This window comes from Lissotriton helveticus, chromosome 5_1 (assembly GCF_964261635.1).
Source record: "Lissotriton helveticus chromosome 5_1, aLisHel1.1, whole genome shotgun sequence".
Taxonomy (NCBI): Eukaryota; Metazoa; Chordata; class Amphibia; order Caudata; family Salamandridae; genus Lissotriton; species Lissotriton helveticus.
The window spans coordinates 297,365,372-297,381,079 of NC_136065.1; positions in this window are offsets into that span (position 1 = coordinate 297,365,372).

Here is a 15,708-nt window from a genome sequence, read left to right on the forward strand (position 1 = left end):
ACCCTTGGCACACTGCAATGTTTAAATTGCTAAACATCAAAGAGGTATGCAACGTTTACGACGCAACCATTACAACGCCGTTCCATTACGACGCGGTCATAACAACGAAAGTTGTTACAACGTATTGCGCTGGGGGGCACTCAAGGATAGTAAATCATTTAATTTACTATCCCAACACCTTCCCTACTATCCACGGGGACTGGTGTTGGAATAGTAAATTCAATTTTTTTAATTTGCGCCCCCCCAACGCAAGTCGTTGAAATGACTTGCGTTGTTACAACCGCGTTGTAATGGAACGCGTTGTAAAAGTGTGCGTCGTAATGACGTACATCCATAACTTACTTCAAAAATGGCACGGTACTCATCCAATCAGCCAACAAAGATCTTGAGCTGTTTGATGACTTCTTTGTCACGTTAAAAGATTGTGTTCATAACATATCTCCCTCAGCTCACTAACAAGGCGGCACCGCAGACACCATCCCCATACTCCACTGAGGGTAACGGATAAGAGTGATAGCGGGACAGATCAGGAGAGTCAGCACCCTAGAACCCCCGGTACAAGACACAGTACACAGACACACCTTATAGCCAACAATCCAAGATTGCATATACACAAAGCAATTATCAATGAACCCCTGGAAGCAAACCAGTTAAATTCTAGCAAGCTGTCCAATCGGCACACCTCAGGGTCAACTACCTCCACAACTTTACAAATAGCTGATCTCTGGGATACAGCACCCATCAGACAATAGTCCAGGAGGATAAATCTCAAGACCGATAATAATAAAGGGCTTGCCCCTCAGATTAAAGAAAAAACTACAGAAAGAACTAAATGTATCCACAAGCAGTCTGAAGTTGAACCATCCCGCATACCGTTTCACTGGTCAACATTCAAGTTTCAAAAGCATTATCTCTCTCCTCCCTCAAGAAGGGAATTAGACATTCTCAATGCCTAGACAGATAGTATAGCTACGGACATGCAAAATGCTATTAGGAACATGAAGAATATTCTTCTTCTCTCAGAAATCTATCTCTCCAAACTTATCCAGAGTAAAAAATCGGTACACACTCTCCACAATAAGCTTAACACTACCCCACTGCCTCTGTTGAATAGGATGTACTGTCCACTTATTTTCCTTTGATCTCTGATGGACTTTGAAACTCAAACCTTACTACTATCTTAGGAGGCGACATCCATCCTCCCTGCTGAGATAAATGAACAGAAAATTCAAGTTGTCCCAATTAATGTAAACAGAATAACACAAACTAATCACAGAAAGCGAATTCCCAATACCCTGAAAGAAATAACGCTAATTCCCGCTGGGCAGGACTCTAACCTAGATAACCCTACAATAAAGATCTCATGCCTAATTATTAATTGCCGCTCAGCAATGAAACATGCCGCTGACATTGCTGACCTAATCCTGAACCAAGACATTGACATGTTTATTCTAACAGAATTGTAGCTATCTGAATCATCATTTCCATGCCTAAACCTACTTGTGCCACCAAACTACAATATTATAAGACTAGACAGGCTAAACAAAACTTGTGAAGGTGTGGCCTGTATCCACAGATCAGACATCACCATCTCTAAAGTTCTCTCATACCCTATCGATTCATGTGAATACCTGGGGCTCTTGGGACGATTCACAGATAACCAACTGTGCAAATGACATGCATTCTACCACCTCCCAGGCAAAAACCTAAATTTCTTAGATCAGCTAATGGAAATTAATATAGCAAACTCAGAACCTCACTCTAACGATATTTTCCTAGGGGACTTAAAACTTCATTGGAACAACATCAAGGATAATCAGGTCAATATTCTTAAAGCATTCCTAGCCGACTACTCACTAGTGCAAGCTTGTGCTCTGCCAACCCATAGATTGGATCATCTCCAAAGAAAACGCAATCCAATCATTTTCAATCGTTCCTTGTGACTAGTCAGATCACCACATCATCACTTTCCAAATACCATCCACAAAACAGAAAACAATCTCACAACCAGTCAAACCCAAGCATTGGATTAGAGACACTAAAAGTCTGAACACGAAGAGTCTAACAGTATGGGGCGAGAGTAAACTTCAACCCCTTCTGAATTGATAGACGTCAGCGAGCCTATGGATCATTACAATTGTACAATGTCTAAAGTAATTGACAATATAGCCACTCTGAAACTTAAAAGAATACAGGTTAAAAATAAGAACCCATGGTTCAACGGTTCACTTGATCAAGAGAGATGGAAACTCAGACTAACAGAATGGAAATGGAGGCAAATTCCATCATCCCCCCCGCCTAAATCAATTAAGAAAGTCCAGGAAAACCTACAATTAAAGCATACTTGAATCAAAATAAGAATTTTTTAGAAATGAGCTTGATAACACAAAGAACAGACCAAGCAATTTCTTTGATTTGCTAAAAGAACAATCAATCAAATTGGCCAAATCCTCCCTATTAACTTCTAAATTGGAATTGAGCTGTGAAGATTTTTCAACATTCTTTACCGATAAAGCCAGCTCACTGGAGAGAGAACTCAAGAATACCACTGACAAAGCCTTGAATCTAAAGAATAAAAAGATTGAGAATCCAGCCCTACCTGCACAGGCAATACCCAAAAATAATGCTCATTGGTCAACCTTCAAACTTTATGACCAGCATGACATTGCCAAAATCTTACTAACTTTGAAACCGAATAACCATTACAATGACCCTCTTCCTGCAAAATGTTGGCCCACATTCAACTACATGATCATCTCCTATTGGACTAAGATAATTAATGAATCACTAGTCCAAGAATCTTTTCCTGACTGTCTAAAAATTGGCCAGGTCATTCCTCTCTTAAAAAATCTACTGAGAACCCCTCGGACCCAAACAACTTTGGGCAAGTAACAACCATTCCCTTACTAGCCAAAGTACTAGAAAAATGTGCTCAACAACAACTGAGTCAACACATTACTGAATTTAAGCTTCTAAACGACTGCCAATCAGGCTTCAGATCAGATCACAGTACGGAAACAGCAATTCTGCACATAGTAGATGCCGCTCTGCTTGCTCTCGCCCACAACAAAACCTGTCTCCTGGTCCTTCTTGACCTATAGTCCGCATTTGACACCGTAAACCATCCCAAATTATTTGACCACCTGGAGAATAGGATAGGATTATCAGGAACAGTCCTGAAATAGTTTTATTCCTTCCTAGAGAACAGATCGCAAAGATTCCTGGTGAACAACAAGCTATCCCCACCATCTCTGATTCAAATTGGAGTTCCACAAGGATCAGCTCTATCCTCTTCACTATTCAATCTGTACAGCGAACGATTAACAGAAGTATTACAACAGTCTAACATTTCCTTCCACATGTATGTAGACAACAATCAGCTGTATATAAAGATTTCATTTCCAGAAAAGGTCAACATAATGAACCAAGCACTACAGAGAACCGTTGAATGGCTAGCTGGCAATCATTTTAAGCTTACCTCACAGAAAACCGAATTCCTTCTGATTTCCCTCCCTAAAAGTTCCACCTGGATTAAGGAATGGACCAAGATGATCACTGTGCTAAACGGTACCCAGATTCTTGTGTATTCAATTAAGTCTCTTGGAATCACGCTGGATGAAGAATTAAACATACGTACCCACATCAACACAAGGGCAAAAAACACCAGTTTTCATCTGAGTTACCTTAGTAAATTGAAGCCGTTCTTGATTCAGGTGATCTTAAAACGGCAGTCCAGGTTCTGGTCATATCAAGAATTGAGTATGGATGCGCAACTCTATCTGGGCTTCCTAAGATTTCAACAGCTCCCCTAAAACCTTGTCTCTATGCAGCAGCTAGACTTATAACAGGATAAAAAAAAGGCACTCAACTGGCTACCATACGAGGCAAGAATTCAGGTAAAGATTTTATGTATTACACACAAGGCAATACACCACAAAACTCCACGTTACCTGGCCCAGAAAATTACGCTGTCTGGAGGCAGTAGATTCTCTAGGGGATCAGAAGATATTTTACTGAAACCAGCATTCTGCCGTAAGAAGAGAACATACCATAGAGTGTTCACAAGAGCTCTACCAAGGGTTTGGAATGCGCTCCAACTGAATATCAGAAGAATCATCTACGCTCCATGATTAAAAAAGCAGGCTAAGCCCTTTCTGATGAGTAATTTTCTCCCATAACAAACAACAGGGGATACGTAGACTTTTCTGAGAACTGCAGACAACCCGTCAATCCTCTACCTTCAGCTGGTCAAGTAGGCTACTGTAAGCAGGATTAAAGTCCTGCTATTCACAGAACAAAGAAACTGTTCATTGTACAAACCAGTTTACTTACATTGATTGGGGCCTACTGGCTATATTCAGCTACGTTGGATACATTTAGTCCCCTCAACTGTCAACAGCGTTGCTGTCTATGGACAGGTATCTCGTTCAATCCACATGTATATTTGATTAGACTAGCAATACTATAACAAGTGTAGATATTCAGGATTTTCAGTAGTGGCTCTATTTTGAAATTTAATTATGATATGGCATGTTTTACTGTAATCTAGTGATTTATCGTATTCTTCATATTGTGTGATTTGTGTAAGGGTAAGCATATGTCAATGTTATTGGAATATGTATACTTTGTACTTGGCATTAAAGAATTGGATATCTGCTGATTTTGAAGGTGGTTGTAATGTAAAGCGCCCCGATACCCACATTTTGGGTCTTGTTGGTGCTATAGAAAACACTGAATAAATAAATTGATAAAATCCTGAAATTCCCCTTTTTCCAGGCTATCCTCCTCATAGTCCAATATTGTAACCACTAGCATCATTGGACAGCATTCTCCTGTAAGTCACTCACACTGATTATACTAATGTTAAACTAAAACCTAAGTCAAACAACCTCTCTAGATTTGAACAGCTCTAGAAATTTCACAACACTATGCTCCCTGCTACCAGCCACCAGGTTACCTGAACCTAAATTGGTGGCAGGTACCCAAACTATATGTTGGGCTAGGTTTTGGCTACAAACATAGCCCAATATAAAAAGGCAATCACTGGACTGCACCACCCTCGCAATCTGTCCGGGGGGCAGGATTCAATCTGGTCAGCTGCCACCCAAGCCCCCCCATGGAAGGCTGCCCAAACCCTAACGGGCCCTTATGGAGCGATCCAAGGCTGTGGTCCGAGTGATTACCAGTGGCAGCTGCCTTTGCCCTCGGCTATGCGGTACATAGTGGTGGCCTGGCTGTTATGATGATGAGCAGAGCCACAAGAAGATTAGAAAAATCCTAAAATAAAGGAGCCCATGCCCAGCAGGTCCTCCTCCTGGGACTTCCAACTCGAACTGCCTTTGGCTCTGTTGGTTGGGACTCACAGAGAGCAGGGCTAGAACATAGAATGTGTTACAAAAGAAAACACACCATATAAGTAAACATATATACGGAAACAAAGGTAGGACTAAATATAATACTCTACATCATAAATATAGTACTATACATTGGGGGCTTGATATGTCCCTAAATTTAAATAGGCTTGCGGGCCTCTGTAGCCCATCCGTACCCCACCTTGCATCTGAGAGGGGCTACTCTCTGTGGACCTGCCACCATTAGAGCCTCATTGAGGTCCACGGCATTGGACTCCTCTTCATCTACATACTCAAGTAGGCTGCTTATGCCCCACCAACTCATCTCGCTTTTGGATGCAGCATTGTAGGGGCAAGGCTGGACCGAACACAGTGGCACAGCTGCGGCACTGAGTTTGAAGGAGTGCTATTACTTCCCCCTTGCACCCTGAAATTCTGCATCCCCACGGTGAGGCATTAACCTGCCCTGAACAACCTGCCTAGAAGGCACAGAGTGTTCAGCCGCCTTCCCTCACCAGTGCTCATTCACGGCATATCAGACGACAATATCTATTGAAACACGCCCAGTGACCAGCTCAAACACACATAACAGTGGGGAATTCAGACGCCAAGCAAGCCAAGCTCCATTTTGACTTGTACAGCAGTGCCCTATCGATGACATCTGATTAGTTCCATTTCTCAGGAGCAAGGTGCCCCTTGACAATGACATGGAGGCATGTTTGTGCCATACACAGTACCCTGGTTTACGTAGAATCAAAAATGCACACACTGAATGCTAGAATGGGCACTGTAGGAGAGTGGGGTCTGCAATCCTATGGTCACACCAGATTTTTGCTTTTTGCTTCACTGGTTTACGACTTTCCCTGGCTGTGGGCCTGCTAATCAGACCCACAGCCTAGCTGTTCTCTCTCTAAATTGACAACCATGTACTTTAGGTGCATTTACCAATTGGTACTGGGCCACCTTATCAGTCCCTGTACAGTGTACCTTAGGTATCCAGGGCATAGGTGTACCCAGGGCCTACCAGGGGCTGAAGCATGTATTATGCCACCCCTGGCTGGCCATCCAAAACTGACACAACTGGCTGCAAGACAGCTGGGGCAAGGTGGTGTAATCACCCTTTGCTATAGATATAGTATACCTATATCTAACTCTAAAATGGACACATATATTCCTATCAGTCACTCCTATGGCAGGCCTTATCGATCCTGAAGGCAGAGTGCTTGGAATTATGTGAGATGGTGCTCTGGCATGAGCTGAGCCCGTCTGCAGCTTGCGTAACCAAGTCCTAATAGCTGTTCCATGATAAAGCTATACCATATACTCTTAAGTGCATTATAATCCTCGCGGTTAAATGCTAACTTTGGTATAGCATTATCAAAACATGTCGAGTAAGGTGTCATACGAATTGGAATACTACCCCCATGCCAATTCTGGCGACGGGGGTAGCATTCCACCCTTCTAGAGGGACACAACATGTATGTAACTGAGAACCCCGGTTAAAGTTAACTCGAGCCTTGGCATCACAAAATGGATGCTGCCACCACAGACACAAGTCTGACCTCCTGCTGCTGGGAGTCCTTCCAGCGAGGGAGGCTTGGACAAAGGGTTTCCTGCCTTGGGAGGTGCTAGCACCACCCCAGACAGGATTTTGTGTATTGGGTAGGACAGGCCTGAAAGGAATGAGACATGCCTGGGGCACACAAGGTGTCCTGTGCATACACCGGGTCAAACCAGTTGCTGGGGCATCCCTGCCCCAGCTCTGGTGCGAAACCGGACAAAGGATAGGGGGTGTAGCCACCCCCCTTCCTGGTCCCACCCAGGGGAGGGACCTAGTCAGTAGAGCAGCCCCCTTTAGGAGAATAAAGGTAGGAGCTGGTCCCATTCCAGATTAGATTAATCCTGAACTGAAACTCTACAAGAAGAAACTCTAGACTTCGACTTTCTACACAGAAGACTGAAGAAATCTCCCTTGTGGGCAAGGAGTGTCCACCCTGCACAAGCAGGCACCATCAAGCGTCCAGCGGCTTCACTTTGTCGTCTTCCCTTGAGGATCCTGACTTCAGAGCCCGACGAGACCCGGACTCCCAGACCTCTCCGACCTCTACCTACATCTGCAGCACAGCTGAGATCCGTGGGTGCGACGAGACACGTGGGACCGACCATCTTGAAAGAAACTGCACTTCGCTTCCAGCACGACTTCTGAGGTAACCTCGACAAAGTGCTTTGGGGACTGAGAAGCCCCAGCCCCGAGCAGCTCCTGCACCGAAGATCAGCCCTCCAGCCTCCACGAGATCTGCATGGGGCCCTTCTGCTTGCCTGCTGCTCGACGCGTTGTCTGGTCACTTGCCGGCTGGCTAGTGACCTCCTAGACGATGATCCACGACAACTTCACTGCTGGACTGGTTGCTCCAGACTGGCCCTTGCTCCCTTCCAAAAGAGGAGCACCCTGGACCCTCCTGGTCCACTCCAGACGCCGTTTCCACTCACCGCGTGGTTTGCCTTTGCCAAGGCCTGTTGATGCCGAATCCCGATCCAACACCGCCGACAGTGAGGGCCTGCATGGGACAGCTCGTGCCTCCATCCTGGTCGTCGAAGACACCTCCTGGTCCACGTGGCTGCAGAGACAAGCGTCCACTCTTCACCTGATCGCGACGACAGTACCTGGCTCCTTCCTGGTTCCACACCGGTCACTGGCTAGTGACTTTGAACACTGTCCCCTTTCCTTTCACGTCCTCTTCTTCACCGATCCACCCTTGGATCGCACCGGACATCTTCTTCCTGGTCGCCTGCAGCATCTTTTCTTCCAGGCTCCATAGACTTCAACGCGAGAACCCGACACACTTTGACACCTATGCACCCGCAGCCCGTGGGTGAGGTAACGAGAGCATTTCGGTGCTCAAGGGTAGTTTAACTGTCCTAGTGTCCAGTTCCACAGTTGTTTTAGTCCTAACTAGTCAGGATTGTCCGTACTCACCTTTAACTTGAACTGTACTGTCCATAGACGTTGTTACGCATCTCACGTGTGAGTTCACACTCTGCACACGCGTCCCGTGGGCCTCCTATTACTTACCTAAAGTTAGGACAGCGTAGTCCCAGCGATCCTACAGCCTCTGGACAGCTCCATTCCTTCTATTGATTTCCTTATACCATTTACTTAGTATATGGTTTGTCGTGCCCCTAGGGCACCATTGTAATTTTGTGCAACTTATCGTATTTTTCCTAAGAGATTGTCATGTGCTTAGCCCTCTGACCTCATAAAGAGTTCAGAGGTGTTTGTTATTAATAAATATATTGTTTATTTTCATAACAATCTGTGTGGTGTCCTTTCATCTGGTATTCAAGGGGTTATATGTGGTAAAACAGCTGGCTTCACATGCCAAAAGAGTTTAGCCTAAGACTGCTTTGTCCATGCTACCACTAGGATAGCTGGTCTATAAGGTTGACTTACAACCAATCACCATAAGGGTTGTTTGGACTGATACAAGGTGATCACTAGAACTAGTGAGCATCATATATCAGGCCAACTTCTCACATTGGTGTGCAGCGGTTGGGATTTGAGCTTGCTGTTGTTTTTACCAAATATAATCTTGAAATATCATTTGAAAGATCACATATGGTACCAAAGGTACATATAACAAGCTTAGAAATACTCTGAGTTCTACTGAGCCAGCTGTTGTAGTAGAAAGGGCCTAGCACACCCTGACTACAACTCTTAGCAAGGGATCAGTAGGAAAACCCATAGTGTAGGTAAGTGCATCATTTGCACCTCACTAGAAAGCATGTCTACCCATGGAGAGACTTCAGAGACTCCCCTAGTGGTTAGTGACCCTCCACAGGTCCTTTCCAGATATGCAGCTCTCAGTTTCCAGGAGATGAGACAATTGTGTACCTCCAGGAAATTGAAACAGGGTTCTAACCCTACCACTCCTTTTCTGTTAGGTCTCTTAGAGACATGTGATGCTAGAAGGGCTTCTAACACAGGCCCCACTAATCCAGATGGGAGCATGCCCCCCTTAGAAGGTACACCTGGTGATCCAGACTCTAACCTCCCTGAAGCAGGGAATGAAGATAGTAGGGAAGAAGGGGGTGTATCTGAGGATGAGGCAGACAATGGGCAACCTTTAGTCAGCAGACTTACAAGGGCCAACTTAGACCTACATAAGGAAGGAACTGGGGGACCCCCAGTGCCATCCACTAGCAGGCCTAACTTTGGGGTCAGGAGAGATAGATCTCCTTCTAGGGACTCCAACAGATCTGTTCACTCTCATGCCTCTCATGCATCTGCTCAGAGGAGGATGACTTCCCCTCAGAGGAGAGAGCATGAGGCAAATATGAAGGAGGTTAATCTGAGGATTCAAAGGGAAGAACTTGCCCTTGCCAAAGAGAAACTTGCCTTTGCTAGAGAGCAACAGTTGAGTGGGGTAGTCCCCACTGGTGGCAGCAATATCCCTAGGGATAAAGACAGGAGTTTTGAAAACAGAAACCTGAGCAAAATAGTGCCCTCCTATAAGACAGGAGATGATATCCACAAGTGGATAACTGCTCTGGAGAGGGCCTGCAAAGTACAGCAGGTACCCCAGAGTCAGTGGGCAGCTATATTGTGGCTCTCCTTTGAAGGCAAAGGTAGAGATAAGCTCCTCGCTGTTAGAGATGAGGATGCTAATGATTACCAAGTCCTGAAAACTGCACTGATTGATGGGTTTGGCTTAACAACTGAACAGTACAGGTTAATGTTCAGAGATACCCAGAAAACTCAGGCTCAGGATTGGACTGACTTTGTTGACTGTGCCACTAAGGCTTTGGAAGGCTGGTTACTGGGAAGTAAAGTTACTGATTACACAGGATTGTATAATCTAATTATGAGAGAGCAAATCTTAAATAATTGTCAGAACCAGTTGTTGCATCAGCACCTGATTGACTCAGATCTGACCTCTCCCCAAGAATTGGGAAAGAAGGCAGACAGATGGGTCAGAACCAGGGTTAAGCAGCAGAACCAGAACCAAGGTGGTGGCCAAAAGAAAGCAGACCAGAAGGGTAATAATGAGAATAAGCAAAATGACCAGAAGTCTTCAACAGGTCCCCAACAACCTAAGGAGGGTGGGTCCCAAAATTCCCAAAAGAAGAAGAATGATGGTCCTAAGAAACCATGGTGCCAATACTGTAAAAGTAAGACTCACTGGTTTAGTGAGTGCACCAAGAAAGGCCAAACTCCTACCACTACTGTCCCTAAGACACCTGCACCCCCTAGTACAGTTAGTAGTGGTAGTGTACCTCCCAAGGCTATAGTTGGGTTAACCCTGGGAACTGAGGTGGATTCTGACTTAGTCAGGATACCTACTCAGGCAGTTCTTGTTTGTACTGGGGACATGGATATGACCCCTACTGTAAGTCCTAGTACTCTGGGCAAATACAGGCAAACGCCTTTAATCAATGGAAAAATGGCTCAGGCCTACAGGGACACATGTGCCAGTGTCACTATGGTGACACCAACACTAGTGGACCCTGACCAGATCATGCTAGGTTCAGACCACCTAGTGACCAATGCTAGCAATGTCACTACCAATCACAGTATGGCAGTTGTTAATTTCTCCTGGGGAGGGGTAACTGGCCTCAAAAGGGTTGTAGTTAGTTCAGACCTCCCAGTAGATTGTCTTTTGGGCAATGATTTGGAATCCTCACTGTGGTCAGATGTGGAGTACAGGACTCATGTAGAAAGGTTGAGTTTCTTGGGACAGGGGGACCTTCCAGGGCAGACTTGAGGCAGGCACAGTTAGACTGTTCCTCCCTTGAACCCCTCAGACAGCAGGCTGCTGCTGAGGCTGCAGGGAATGCTATAGGTACCCACAAGGTGTACTGGGATGATGGACTCCTATACTCTGAAGCAAGAGGCCCCAAGCCTGGTGCTACCAGGAGGCTGGTCATCCCCTTGTCTCTTAGAGGTTTCCTTCTTACCTTTGCCCATGAGATTCCCCTTGCAGGTCACTTAGGCCAGACCAAGACTTGGGACAGGCTTGTTCCACACTTTCACTGGCCTCATATGTCTGAGGACACAAAAGAGTTTTGTCGCTCATGTGTCACCTGTCAAGCCAGTGGCAAATCAGGTGGCACAACAAAGGCCCCCCTTATACTACTACGTGTGGTGGGAGTTCCCTTTGAAAGAGTGGGGATTGACATTGTTGGACCAATGGACCCCCCAACAGCATCTGGGCACAGATTTATACTGGTGATAGTGGATCATGCCACCAGGTACCCAGAAGCTATTCCCCTTAGGACCACTACAGCTCCTGTTGTGGCCAGGGCCCTACTTGCAGTTTTTACTAGAGTGGGGTTTCCTAAGGAGGTTGTCTCTGACAGAGGTGCAAACTTCATGTCAGGATACTTGACTGCAATGTGGAAGGAGTGTGGTGTAAATTACAAATTTACCACACCCTATCACCCATAGTGCAATGGGCTTGTGGAGAGATTCAACAAGACCTCAAAGGGATGATAAAAGGGTTACCAGACAAGCTTAGGCGAAGATGGGACATCCGTTTACCCTGCCTTCTGTTTGCTTACAGAGAGGTCCCACAGAAGGGGGTTGGTTACAGCCCTTTTGAGCTTCTGTTTGGACATCCTGTAAGAGGACCCCTATGTCTTGTGAGGGAAGGATGGGAGTTACCTCTCAAAAAGCCTAAACTTGACATAGTGGACTATGTACTTGGTCTCCGCTCCAGGATGGCAGAGTACATGGAGAAGGCATCTAAAAACCTGGATGCCAGCCAAGAACTTCAAAAAGCTTGGCATGACCAAAAGGCTGTCCTTACTGTTTACCAGCCTGGACAGAAGGTGTGGGTGTTGGAGCCAGTGGCCCCAGCAGCTCTCCAAGACAAATGGTCTGGACCCCACACCATCATTGAACAGAAGGGAGAGGTCACCTACCTGGTGGACCTTGGAACTCCCAGGAGCCCTCACAGAGTACTTCATGTGAACAGGCTCAAGGCATTTGTCTGCAGGGAGGACATGGGCTTGCTCATGGCCACAGATGAGGGACAGGAGGAAGAGAGTGACCCTCTCCCAGACCTGCTCACTCAGAACCCTGATGATGGGTCAGTAGATGGTGTAGTCTTTTCAGACAGCCTCTCTGAGCATCAACAAGAGGATTGTAAACAGGTTCTTCAATCCTTTATGCAAATGTTCTCACTGACCCCCAGTCAGACCAACTGGTGCACCCATGAGGTGGACACTGGTGACAGTCTGCCTATAAAGAGTAAAATCTACAGGCAACCTGACCACGTCAGGGACTGCATAAAGAAAGAAGTACAAAAGATGTTGGAGTTGGGAGTCATTGAACCCTCAGAGAGCCCTTGGGCTAGTCCTGTAGTTCTAGTGCCAAAACCTCACACCCAGGATGGTAAGAGAGAGATGAGGTTTTGTGTAGACTACAGGGGTCTCAATGCTGTCACTAAGACAGATGCCCACCCAATACTTAGGGCAGATGAACTCATAGACAAGTTGGCTTCTGCAACCTTCTTGAGTACATTTGACCTAACAGCTGGTTATTGGCAGATCAGGTTAGCTGAGGATGCCAAGGCCAAGACAGCATTTTCTACCCCAGGAGGTAATTACCAGTTTGTGGTGATGCCCTTTGGTTTGAAAAATGCACCTGCCACTTTTCAAAGGTTGGTGAACCAAGTTCTCACTTGGTTGGATGACTTCTGTGCAGCATATCTAGATGATATTGTTGTCTTTAGCTCCACCTGGGGGGATCACCTGATCCACCTGAGGAAAGTTTTGGAGGCCCTGCAAAAGACAGGCCTCACTATCAAGGCCACCAAGTGCCAGATAGGGCAGAGTCAGGTTGTGTACCTGGGCCACCTTGTGGGTGGAGGCCAGGTTCAACCATTGGAGAGCAAGATACATGCCATAAAAGACTGGGCTCCTCCAACCACCCAGACACAGGTCAGAGCTTTCTTGGGCCTGTCTGGTTACTATAGGAAGTTTGTCAAAAAATATGGGTCCATTGTGACACCACTTAATGACCTGACAAGCAAGAAAATGCCAAAGAAAGTACAGTGGACAGTTAGCTGTCAGAAGGCATTTGATGACCTAAAGCAGGCCATGTGTACTGCACCTATTCTCAAGAGTCCTAACTACTCCAAAACCTTCATTGTCCAAACAGATGCATCTGAGTTGGGTGTGGGAGCTGTTCTATCTCAACTGAATATTGATGGTCATGACCAGCCCATTGCTTTTATAAGCAGAAGGCTGACCCCTAGAGAGAAACGTTGGTCAGCTATAGAGAGGGAGGCCTTTGCTGTGGTTTGGGTCCTGAAGAAGTTGAGGCCCTACTTGTTTGGAACTCACTTCAAGATTCAGACCGACCATAAGCCCCTCTTATGGCTAAATCAGATGAAGGGTGAAAACCCCAAACTTCTTAGGTGGTCCATTTCCTTACAGGGGATGGACTTTACAGTGGAGCACAGACCAGGGACTGACCATGGCAATGCAGATGGTCTCTCCAGGTATTTCCACTTAGAACAGGAAGACTCACCTGGTCAAGGTTAGTTTAATGTCCCTAGGTTTGGGGGGGGTTATGTAGGAGAGTGGGGTCTGCAATCCTATGGTCACCCCAGATTTTTGCTTTTTGCTTCACTGGTTTACGACTTTCCCTGGCTGTTGGCCTGCTAATCAGACCCACAGCCTAGCTGTTCTCTCTCTAAATTGACAACCATGTACTTTAGGTGCATTTACCAATTGGTACTGGGCCACCTTATCAGTCCCTGTACAGTGTACCTTGGGTATCCAGGGCATAGGTGTACCCACGGCCTACCAGGGGCGGAAGCATGTATTATGCCACCCCTGGCTGGCCATCCAAAACTGACACAACTGGCTGCAAGACAGCTGGGGCAAGGTGGTGTAATCACCCTTTGCTATAGATATAGTATACCTCTATCTAACCCTAAAATGGACACATATATTCCTATCAGTCATTCCTATGGCAGGCCTTATCGATCCTGAAGGCAGAGTGCTTGGAATTATGTGAGATGGTGCTCTGGCATGAGCTGAGCCCATCTGCAGCTTGCGGAACCAAGTCCTAATAGCTGTTCCATGATAACGCTATACCATATACTCTTAAGTGCATTATAATCCTCGCGGTTAAATGCTAACTTTGGTATAGCATTATCAAAACATGTCGAGTAAGGTGTCATACGAATTGGAATACTACCCCCTCGCCAATTCTGGCAACGGGGGTAGCATTCCACCCTTCTAGAGGGACACAACATGTATGTAACTGAGAACCCCGGTTAAAGTTAACTCGAGCCTTGGCATCACAAAATGGATGCTGCCACCACAGACACAAGTCTGACCTCCTGCTGCTGGGAGTCCTTCCAGCGAGGGAGGCTTGGACAAAGGGTTTCCTGCCTTGGGAGGTGCTAGCACCACCCCAGACAGGATTTTGTGTATTGGGTAGGACAGGCCTAAAAGGAATGAGACATGCCTAGGGCACACAAGGTGTCCTGTGCATACACCGGTTCAAACCAGCTGCTGGGGCATCCCTGCCCCAGCTCTGGCGCGACACCGGACAAAGGATAGGGGGTGTAGCCACCCCCCTTCCTGGTCCCACCCAGGGGAGGGACCTAGTCAGTAGTGCAGCCCCCTTTAGGAGAATAAAGGTAGGAGCTGGTCCCATTCCAGATTAGATTAATCCTGAACTGAAACTCTACAAGAAGAAACTCTGGAGTTCGACTTTCTACAAAGAAGACTGAAGAAATCTCCCTTGTGGGCAAGGAGTGTCCACCCTGCACAAGCAGGCACCATCAAGCGTCCAGCGGCTTCACTTTGTCGTCTTCCCTTGAGGATCCAGACTTCAGAGCCCGACGAGACCCGGACTCCCAGACCTCTCCGACCTCTACCTACATCTGCAGCACAGCTGAGATCCGTGGGTGTGACAAGACACGTGGGACCGATCATCTTGAAAGAAACTGCACTTCGCTTCCAGCACGACTTCTGAGGTAACCTCGACAAAGTGCTTTGGGGACTGAGAAGCACCAGCCCAGAGCAGCTCCTGCACCGGAGATCAGCCCTCCAGCCTCCACGAGATCTGCATGAGGCCCTTCTGCTTGCCTGCTGCTCGACGCGTTGTCTGGTCACTTGCCGGCTGGCTAGTGACCTCCTAGACGACGATCCATGACAACTTCACTGCTGGTCTGGTTGCTCCAGACTGGCCCTTGCTCCCTTCCAAAAGAGGAGCACCCTGGACCCTCCTGCTCCACTCCAGACGGCGTTTCCACTCACCGTGTGGGTTGCCTTTGCCAAGGCCTGTTGACGCCGAATCCGGATCCAACACCGCCGACAGCGAGGGCCTGCGTGGGAC